Raw genomic sequence first — 11,053 nt, 5'->3', positions numbered from 1 at the left:
CATGGCGCCACCAGCTTCTAGGAGTGTGAGTTGGTGCCAACAATATTTACGTTTGTATCCAGGCCGATTCTGGCAATGATATTGATATACCCAGTAGTTAAAAAGGAACTTAAATTCAGATTTGACAAAGAACTAGTGAAAAAAAGACCTAGAACTAGTGAAAAGAAACTAGAGCTTCTGATACCTGCATTCCCTTCTCATTTGCTCTGTCAGGAAAGTTCATGTTTGTAAGTCATAGGAGCATAAGAAGGCCATTCGGCCCATGGAGTTTACTCTTTCCTTCTCTATCCCATTCTCTCGCCTTTTCCCCATAACCTCTGACACCCTTACTAATCAAGTATCTGTCAATCTCCGCCTTAAAAATACCCAATGACTTGTCTCCACAGCCATTCAGAAGCTTTCACAAAAAGAGGAAGAATATGTCCTATCCCTCAGACATCTAGAAGATGTTAGGAATATTTATGTATCAATAGTCTACCTGTATAAATGTATATTATGTATATTATGTATAAATGCCTGCTGCTTTATAAAGTGCCAGCATACCACTTCCATTCACAATCAACTGCCTGCCAAGAAACTGCAGAAAAAAAGCTCAGCAATAGCTCATGCCCATTTGGAAAACCCAATGCAAAATCCCAAGTTGCTAGAATATTAGATGTAACAAATAGCCTCTTCTGATGCACTCTCTAAATGGTAAACTGCTGGAGACGTGACAATAAACTAAAGTGAAACTGATATTTTTCCATTTTTATTACTCTGCAAAGAAACTTGGAAATGACAAGGTATTTGTATGGTATTTGATAATTTTGTAATGTACCAGGTGCTGCCTGTACAAAGTTTGTACATTCACCCTGTGACCATTTGGGTTTCTCCAGGTGCTCTGGTTTCCTTCCACACTCCAAAGACATGCAGATTTGTATGATTATTAGCTTCTGTAAATTGTAAGTTGGCCTTAGTGTTTAGGACTAATGCTAGTTTACAGGGTGATAACTGGTTGGTGCAGACGCAGTGGGCCAGAAAAAGAATGAACCAGGGTCTTACCTTTCGCACCCTCATGGTCGGCTGCGGGAGACGCCTGCATGGGCACAATTGCTGCTGGTGGCCGGGTGAGGAGAGGGATGATCGCTCGCTGAACAATCCAGATCAGACGCTTCACTGGACGATCAGGCGGTGATGACATCTGTAAGCCCCCAGAGCGTCCTGGGGCTCACCTGGATCGGACGACGCTACAGAAGACTAAGCACGCGGACCAGACTGGACTTTGAAATTGGCGCCAAACTCTGGTGACTCTTGCATGCAGACTCAGTGGACTTTTTCTATGCACTTTGTACTAATCAGGGATTGTGCTTGGGTATGGAGATACTCTTTGCATAATTATATATAGTTCAAGTTCAAGTTCACATTTATCGTCACATGCACCAATTGGTACAGTGATAATTGAATTACCATGCAGCCATACGAATAAAAAGAACACCATACACAATCGAATTTAACATAAACATCCACCACAGTGGAATCAACATTTCTCGCTGTGATGGAAGGCAATACATTTCAGTCACTCTTCCTCATTTTGTTCACCCATAGTCAGGACCTATGCGGGCACGGCCATGTTTTGGCGCCATTTCCAAAGTCCAGTCTGCCCACGCACACAGTCCACTGGAGCGGATTCTGATCTCGGGAAGCTCAAGCTCCTGCAGGGCCTTGCTCCATCGCCTTCGCCCGGATCAGCCCGTGAACCAACGTCCCTCTCCTCGCACGGCCATTTTTGTGTCCCGGGGGCGCCTCCTGCAGCACTGAAGGCATTCACCCTAGGGTCAAATAGGTTGAATAGGGTTCACCCTTCCGCCCCTTGCTCCTCGCGTCCGATGTCTCTAGTGGCTTTGTGCAGGTACTGCGGTCCGCCAAGTCTTCGGTGAGTTCCCAGTTCCGCTGTCCACTGAACATTCGGCTCTTCCGGACGGTAATACACCTTTTCTGTTTATTTGAGTAACTATGGTGGCCTGAATGCCCCCCAGAGATGAGCAGCAGCCAAGGAACAATCAGTACACATCAGATTCATTCTCCACTTCAGTGAATTGAAAGCCAGGCAAATAGTAGGTTAATGAAATCTGAATCACTTCAACCTGGCAAATCGTGATGTGCACCTTTTGATGTGGCCTACAAATTAGTATTGCATAAATTAGATTATATTAGTGTATTAGTATATTAGTATCCTCTGAAAGGGGCATAAATTTCTGAACTTGAATTTAAATGCAAATTGTTGAAAACATTTTGATATTTCTATGTTTCAGTCTAATTAATTTCAGAAAATGCTTTCATTGTCAGAATATTGAAAACTTCCCCTATCAGGTCCACCTGAAAGAATATCAAATGAATTGCCATGAATGCCCGAAGGCTGAACCTGTAATTTAGTCCATTTCTATCAGTCATTAGTTTCTACTTTCATAGAGTGATTCTGTTAATATTGACCAAATTAAAGACACCATAATATGGAGGACCCCTGCCTTTGTCATTATTGCTTAACCTTTGTCAGTGGAAATTCACAGGCTGTGGGTTGGCACCAACCAGTCTGGGCATCAGATTGATATGTAAGGCTGAAGGATTCAGGTGTTCTCCTCTTTTCCCCTTAACTGATAAAAGTGTATAATTCCTGCAAACAAACTTAAATGCATAAAATTAATTGGGTCTCTGCAAGAGCCTTGTATATATTGTAAATAATGTTGCAAGACAGTTACCCTGTTAATTGTTGATTGGTTGAAATATTAAGCCCTGTCTGGTTGATTGAATCCCAGGGTAAACGTTGCATTATTCCAGGTTCTGTTAGCCTCTTCTGGAAGCTTCACCTGCAAAAATGTAAGAAGATTCTGTAATTGGCCTGTGTACCGGTCAGTAATGTATTATTGTGATTTGTTATACTTGATTGGATTGTAAATATACTACAGTTTGGCCCCTCAAGGTTCGGGGACATATAAAAGGCAGCCCCCACGAGGTCCATTGTCGATCATCTGGAAGAGCGCTTGGGACTGCGTGAGTTTTGGAGTGTTTCTGCTTGCACAAGGCTAAGGGGGGGGGGGGGGGGGGGGGAAGCTTAGAAAGAGCTTATTTACAATTCAACATGGAAACTTCTGTATTCTTGTTCTATGTCTGTATAAAACTTGAGAGTCTTCACGGTACAAAGGAAGTCTTTAATTCAATGCTGGCAGCAAGACAAACAAAAATGGCTGCAACCACACGATCTGATTGCACATTCACACCAAAGATTATAGAACAGAGCAAGATAGACCACTCCTCCGAAATCCAATGGACTTACGTGTAGTACTTAACGGAACGTCACGGCTGCCATTTGTTTATGCCAAACGCATTTCTTTGGTAGCGGGGACGGACTCCACAGTTATCAAATCGGCTCTTACAACAGGTCGCAGAGAAAAGCAAAGATACTGGAGGATCCTCTAGTATCTTTGGGGGAAGAGGACGTTTCCTCCACTCCAGAGTTGATCCAGGACTGATTCCCGGTCCTCCCGATACCAGATGAAGGCGACCGGTGGGAGAGCCTCCAGCGTCTGCCTGCGGTCGGCGCTCCCGAGGCAATGCTCCTCTAGTATCTTTGGTGTAATCCGTTCCAAAGATTGACCCGCTCTATCATCTTTGGTGTAATCAGTGTTGTAGGGAACAGTGTGTTATATAGCATCAAGCACTTCACATATTTAGTTAATATTATTGTAAATTTTATTAATATTATTGTAAATTGCTGCTCAATAAAATGGCGTCATGCCATACCCATGTCATACTACGCTTTTTTCGCAGAGTGGCGCATCTTGCTCTGCTCTATAATCTTTGATTCACACTGTGTACAGACAGAGATAATTATGCACGAAACATCTCCCTTTGTCCTGTGCAGCGCTACCTGCTGCACAGGAGGAGCAACGGGTCCTCCCACCCCACAAGGTGCACCAAACATCACAAAAACTGACACTTTGGCCCAGCTTTACCATTCCAACCAATATGTCCCATCTACACTTGTCCCACCTGTCCCTGGATACAATACAATTTATTTGTTGTCATTTGAGCCTCATTGAGGTTCAAACAAAATTTGGTTTCTGCAGTCATACACACAAGATCCATATCACTAAACCTAGCCATGTCCCTGTCCAAGTGTCTTTTTAAGGCTGTTACTGTGTCATACAGCTTGGAATCAGGCCCTTCTACCCAACTTTCTAGAATAAAACGACGTACATTTAAGTCGATGAGGAGGGATTTCTTCAGTCAGATGGTAGCGAATCTATGGAATTCATTGTCACACATGGCTGTGGAGGCCAAATGATTGTGTATTTTTATAGTGGCTTCTTGATTAGTAAGGGTATCAAAGGTTATGAGGGCATTTTTTTTAGTTCAGTTTAGTTTATTGTCACATGTACCAAATTATAGTGAAAAGCTTTTGCAGCTTGCTAACCAGTCAGCTGAAAGACTATACATGATTACAATCGAGCCATCCACAGTGTACAGATACGGAATAAAGTGAATAACAGTTAGTGCAAAATAATGTCCAGTAAAGTCTAAGTAAAGATTATCCGAGGGCCTCTAATGAGGTAGACAGTAGATCAGGACTGCTCTCTAGTTGTCGATAGGATGGTTCAGTTGCCCGATAATAGCTGGGAAGAAACTGTCCCTGAATCTGGAGACTTTATTGGTGGAAATTTTTGAGGAGTCAGGAGTCAGGAGTCGGTCACTTGTCACAAAATACCTATAGGGTGGCACGGTGGCGCAACTGGAAGAGCTGCTGCCTCAAAGTGCCAGAGACCTTGGTAAGGTTCAATCCCGACCTCGGGTGCTATCTGTGTGGAGCTTGCACATTCTCCCTTTGGCTGTGTGGGATTCCTCCCACATCTCAGAGACGTGCAGGTTTTTAGGTTAATTGGTGTCTTTAAAATAAAATTACCACTAGGCGAGAAGGACTCCCAACGGCAGGATTGGTTCGCCCACCGCGGAATCGGGAACCCGTCCAGAGAGGGAAGCAGTGGAGAGGAGGATGGAAGGAGATGAGGACAAAATGCCTGGTAAGAAGAACCAGGGGGTATTACCAGAACCAGTCTGATGAACGGTCATGACCCGAAATGTCACCTATTCCTTTTCTCCAGAGATGCTTCCTGAGCCGCTGAGTGACTCCAGCATTTTTTGTCTATCTTCGGTGGAAACCAGCATCTGCAGTTCCTTCTTACACAGGGGGAGTCTTACCTTCCACACCATCAAGATCGGCTGCAGGAGGGCCCCCCAGGGAATAAGGGCTGGCCAAGCTGGCCATCTGCGAGTCACGGCGCCAGACGGTGGAGGGCTCTACCCGAGCCAGCTGCCTGCCCCTTTTCCGGGGTTACGTCCGTGCCCGGGTGGGATTAGAAAGGGAATACGCCCTGTCTGTGGGCACCCTGAGGGAGTTCCAGGACCGCTGGGCTCCGCAGGGTGTTGAATGTATCCTCAATAAGGATTGTATCATAATTGTATAATAGTTTATTATGGATATATGTTTGTATTGTATTTATGGTGGTGGGTTCTGGCTTGTTTTATTGAAGTGTAAATATTATTTTTTAATAATTGAATACATTTTTTGATTTAGAAAAAAAAAAAAAAAGGGAATAAGGGCTAAACGGGGCTGTGCAGGGAGAGGGACGACGGTTTGCAGAACAACCACAAAGGAAGCAACGGCTGCAATGGGACTTTGTGGCCAGCTGCAGCTGTGATTGTAACATGCACCAAAATGGTGCCTCTTACATAGAGACTCAGTGGGCTTTTCTATATATTCTGCACTAACCAGGGGATGACAAAAGTGCTGGCGAAACTCAGCGGGTGCAGCAGCATCTATGGATATATTGCTCCATAGATGCTGCTGCACCCACTGAGTTTCTCCAGCACTTTTGTCTACCTTCGATTTTCCAGCATCTGCAGTTCCTTCTTAAACATTAACCAGGGGATTGTGCTTATGGAGCAAAAAGGTATTTCAGTCTACCTTGGCGCACATGATAATAAAGATACCTTACCATAATAAATAGTGTGTAGGAAGGAACTGCATAGCGTGTTGTGTGAGTACTGTGTAGGAAGGAACCATAATAAAGAGTAGATGAGAAAATGGAATAACATAGAACAAGTGTGAATGGAGTGATCGATGGTCAGCGTAGGCTGAAGGATGGTCATCCTCCAGGATCATATATTGGATATTGGACACACATCCATGTTGTATCTCTAAACCTATCTGCTGGCAAGATCCGGTTGCTCTGAAAGAGCCCACATATCAGACATTGACAAGCAACATTTATGCACATTGACATCTTTATGTTAGGGATGTGAAGCCACTCATTTACCTTTTGTCACATTATTCATTTTTCAGGATCTGAGGAAGTGCTTTTGAGTGCTTCCTTGAATTGCTGATGAAGGTTCTTTTTCTGTTTTCTGGTGTAAAGAGCTGCAGGGTTTCAATGTAGTAACAATTTTGGATCACTGCAGTTTGCTGTGACATATTCCACTCACAGTCAATTACCAACAGTTCTAAATACACCTAAATCCCTTTAAATAGTGCAGGTGGGGAGGGGTATTTTTACTTAGAGTTTAGAATTTTAAGATACAGCGTGGAAACAGGACCTTCGGCCACCGAGTCCGTGCCAACCATCGATCACCCGAACACTAGCTCTGTGTATCAAATGTTTGCATCCTTTGTACTGGGGGGCAATGTTACAGAAACAATTAACCTACAAACCTGCACGTCTTTGGAATGTGGGAGGAAACCGGAACAACCGGAGAAAACCCATGCAGTCACAGAGAGAACGTGCAAACTCCACATAGACAGCATCCGTAATCAGGATGGAACACTGGTCTTTGACGCTTTGAACACCTTGTGCGTGGTAACAAGTGGCATTACCTGGATCATTGCAATCCCAGTTTGGTGGCACTGGTATCAAATCAACAATGGGAAATAACTTAATACTCAGTGTGCAGGAAGGAACTGCAGATGCAGGTTTATACCGATGATAGACACAAAATGCTGGAGTAACTCAACGGGTCAGACAGCATCTCTGGATAAAAGGAATTGGTGACATTTTGGGTCGGAAGCTCGTCTTCAGACTGAAAGATAGAGAAGGCCAGAACAAAACAGGGCCGGCAACCTAATACTCCATCCGCTCTGCAAATGAGTGCCCTGCACAATCGATGAGCACTTCATCACAGCAGCAAAATGCAGGTTGTGTTCATTTTTTATTTTTTTTTAATATATTTTATTTTATTAGAAGTAAGTACAGTCATATGGCACCAAAGTGCCTAATATATATTTTCATAATACATTTTATGTACAACTTCTTTTTTTTTTTTTTGTTACATTGAAAAAAGATTAGAATAAGAAAAAGAAGATAGATAGTAAAGGATAAAAAGTTGTGAAATATATAGTGTGTGAAGAAAGAAAACGAGCAAATGAAGAAAGCTGAGAGAGAAAATAGAGAAAATAAAATAAAATAAAAAAGAAAAGGAGATCATTATTTATAATCTTGACCAACCCTCGTCCAGTCCTGAAACAGTTATTTTTTACAATTGTGTTGCACCATATGATTCCAAAAAAAACGACGAATGGAGACCAACTCGTTATGAATTGGTCTGATTTATCCATTAGGAGGAATCGCATTTCCTCAAGATGAGCGGTGTCCAATATACTTGCAATCCACATTTTAAGCGTTGGTATTGATGTACCCTTCCAAAATTTAAGTATTAATTTTTTTGCTATTATTAAACCATAGTTAAGGAATAGATTTTGAGATGTGTTCAATTTATTCCCATCTTCCATTACACCAAATATAATCATTTCAGTATTAGGTTCCATCCATGTCTTGAATAATTTTGTAAATATTTCAAAAATATCATTCCAAAATCTATAAAGTTTTATGCAGGAAACCAAGGAGTGTGTTATAGTTGCTTTTGGGCTAGACATTTATCACAAGTGGCGGATATATTTGGATACAATTTGTTCAATCTTGTTTTTGAATAATATAATCTATGTACAATTTTAAATTGAATTAGATTATGTCTTACATTAATTGAACATTTGTGAATATATATCAGGTATTTTTCCCATTTAACCTTCGTAATTTTTATCATTAGTTCCCGTTCCCACTCTTCTCTAAGTACCTCTGTCGATGGTAGGTCTATATTTAGAATACTATTATATAATAATAATAATAATAATAATTTTATTTATAGAGCACTTTAAAAACAAACATAGCTGCAACAAAGTGCTGTACATCACTAATCATTGACAAAAAAAAGTTAATACACACCAAAAATAACAATCAAAAGAAATAGTAGGAAAAGACATGTAAAATAAAGAAACATCAAAAACACCACAAACAGAAGCAAAGCCTCAGGCATGGTCAAAAGCCAGGGAGTACAAATGCGTTTTAACACTGGATTTGAAGATGGACAGTGAGGGGGCCTGTCTGATGTGCAACGGCAGGGTGTTCCAGAGTGCCGGAGCAGCAACAGAGAAGGCTCTATCCCCTCTGAGCCTCCGACTAGACCTCGGTACCTCCAGGAGCAGCTGACCAGCTGACCTGAGGGACCGGGCAGGAGCGTATGGGTGGAGCAGCTCAGAGAGGTAAGGCGGGGCGAGCCCATTCAGAGATTTAAAAACAAATAACAGTATCTTAAAATGAACCCGAAAGTGCACCGGGAGCCAGTGTAGGGAGGCCAGAATTGGCGATATGTGCTCCCTCTTTCGAGTCCCTGTTAAAAGGCGAGCAGCAGCATTCTGAACCAACTGGAGACGAGCCAGTGAAGAACGAGCAACACCAAAATAGAGCGCGTTACAGTAATCCAGCCTAGATGTAATAAAGGCATGGATTACTGTCTCAAAATGCTGCCGCTCGAGAATGGGCTTCACCTTCACCAGCTTCCTTAGGTGAAAGAAGCTGGACTTAACCACCGCGCATATTTGGCGATCTAATTTAAAGTCACTGTCCATCCTATAACCCAGGTTCACAACTGTTGGCTTCACGTACCTTGACAATGGACCTAAATCAACAAATGGAGGTTCACGGTAGCCATTGGGATCAAATAAAATCAGTCTTCTTTTCATTAAATCCAAGAAAGTTTAGGGCCAACCAGGACTTAATGTCATCAAGACAAGACAGAAGCGATTTTACAGAAAAGGCATCTTCCCCCCTCAGTGGCAAATAAAGCTGGGTATCATCTGCATAACAGTGGAAGGAGATGCCATGCTTTCTAAGGATGGAACCCAGAGGAAGTATGTACAGCGAGAAAAGCAGGGGCCCCAGAATCGAACCCTGTGGAACCCCATATGACAGGGGAGCGGAAGAGGATTCAAACCCAGCAAGGCTAACACACATGGTTCTGCCCGCCAGATAGGACCTGAACCATCCCAGGGCACTGCCGCAGATGCCCACTAACTGCTGTAGCCGAGATAATAAGATATTATGGTCCACCGTATCAAAGGCGGCAGACAAGTCCAGCAGGACAAGAACCACACAATCCCCAGAATCATTAGCCAGGAGGATATCGTTAAAAACCCTTAGCAATGCTGACTCCGTGCTGTGCGTGGTTTTAAATCCAGACTGGAAGATCTCCCGAATATCATGCTCCTCCAGGAATAGTTTTAGCTGAGCATAAACAACTCTCTCCAGTAATTTAGAAATAAAAGGCAATTTCGAGATGGGTCTAAAATTGGCCAGAACAGATTGATCCAGGCCAGGTTTCTTAAGTAGTGGTTGCACTACCACATGTTTAAAACTCACGGGGACATCCCCAGAACACAAGCTGCTGTTAATAATGGTAAGAACCGACTGCCCTATACTAGGGAAAACCTCCTTAAAAAGATGTGGAGGGACCGCATCACAAGGAGAACCCGATGGCTTAATATGGTATTAATATTAATATTAATATAAATATGATATTAATTTTTGTGAGTCAGCTTCAATATTCATTGCTTCTTCCAATGTCAGGAGTTACTTTTTATATCCTTGTATATATTTTTTCACGAAATCGCAAATCTGAGGATATTTAAAATATTGGTTGTTTTTCAATTTAAATTTTAATTGTAGTTGTTGGAATGATAGTAGGTGTCCCATTTCGTACATATCCCCAATCCTTCTAATTCTGAGACTTTCCCATTGGTTCTATGTCTTATCAATGAGAGATGGTTTAAATAAAGGGTTATTCGCTATTGGCATTAACAGTGATAGATTTCTTAATTTTAAAGATAATTTTATATGTTTCCAAATTCTTATTGTACCATATATAATTGGGTTATTCTTATATATTGTGTTATTCAGTTTTTTGGGGGAGAAGAGGATCGTTCCTATATTACAAAGATGGCAATCCTCCTTCTCCATTTTTATCCATTCTGTCTGTTGGGTAGAACTATCCAACCAATAAATCATATTCTTAATGTGCACTGCCCAGTAATAATACATAAAATTCGGAAGTGAAAGTCCCCCGACCTCTTTTGGTTTACATAAGTGTTTTTTTGTGATTCTATGTGATCTATAGTCCCAAATATAATTTGTAATGTTAGAGTCTAATTTAAAAAATATATATTTTGGTATATATACCGGGTTAGACTGAAATAGGTATAGTAATTGTGGTCACTGGTAACTACCTAATAATGATAAGGGAAGTGTTTTCCAACATTTAATCAGCGTATTAAGTTTATTTAATAAAGGTATGAAATTAGCGTTGAATAATGCTTTATATTTTCTAGTAATCTGAATACCCAAATATTTAAATTTTTCTGTTGCGATTTTAAAGGGGAACTTCAATAAGTGTGTAGGTTCTTGAGGTTTTAATGTCATGATTTCACTTTTGTTCCAGTTTATTCTATATCCAGAAAAAGACCCAAATTCCTCTATTAAGTTTAATAAATTTGGTATGCTTGTTTGTGACTTTGTAATATATAAAAGTATACCATCTGCATATAATGAGATTTTATTCTTTGAGTCCCTGGTATTATAGCCCTGAATATTCGGATGAATTCTTATACTTTCAGCCAGGGGTTCTATCATAAGGGCAA

The sequence above is a fragment of the Leucoraja erinacea genome, chromosome 6 (genome assembly GCF_028641065.1).
Source record: "Leucoraja erinacea ecotype New England chromosome 6, Leri_hhj_1, whole genome shotgun sequence".
NCBI classification, from domain to species: domain Eukaryota; kingdom Metazoa; phylum Chordata; class Chondrichthyes; order Rajiformes; family Rajidae; genus Leucoraja; species Leucoraja erinaceus.
Note: the sequence above shows the minus strand (reverse complement) of the source record.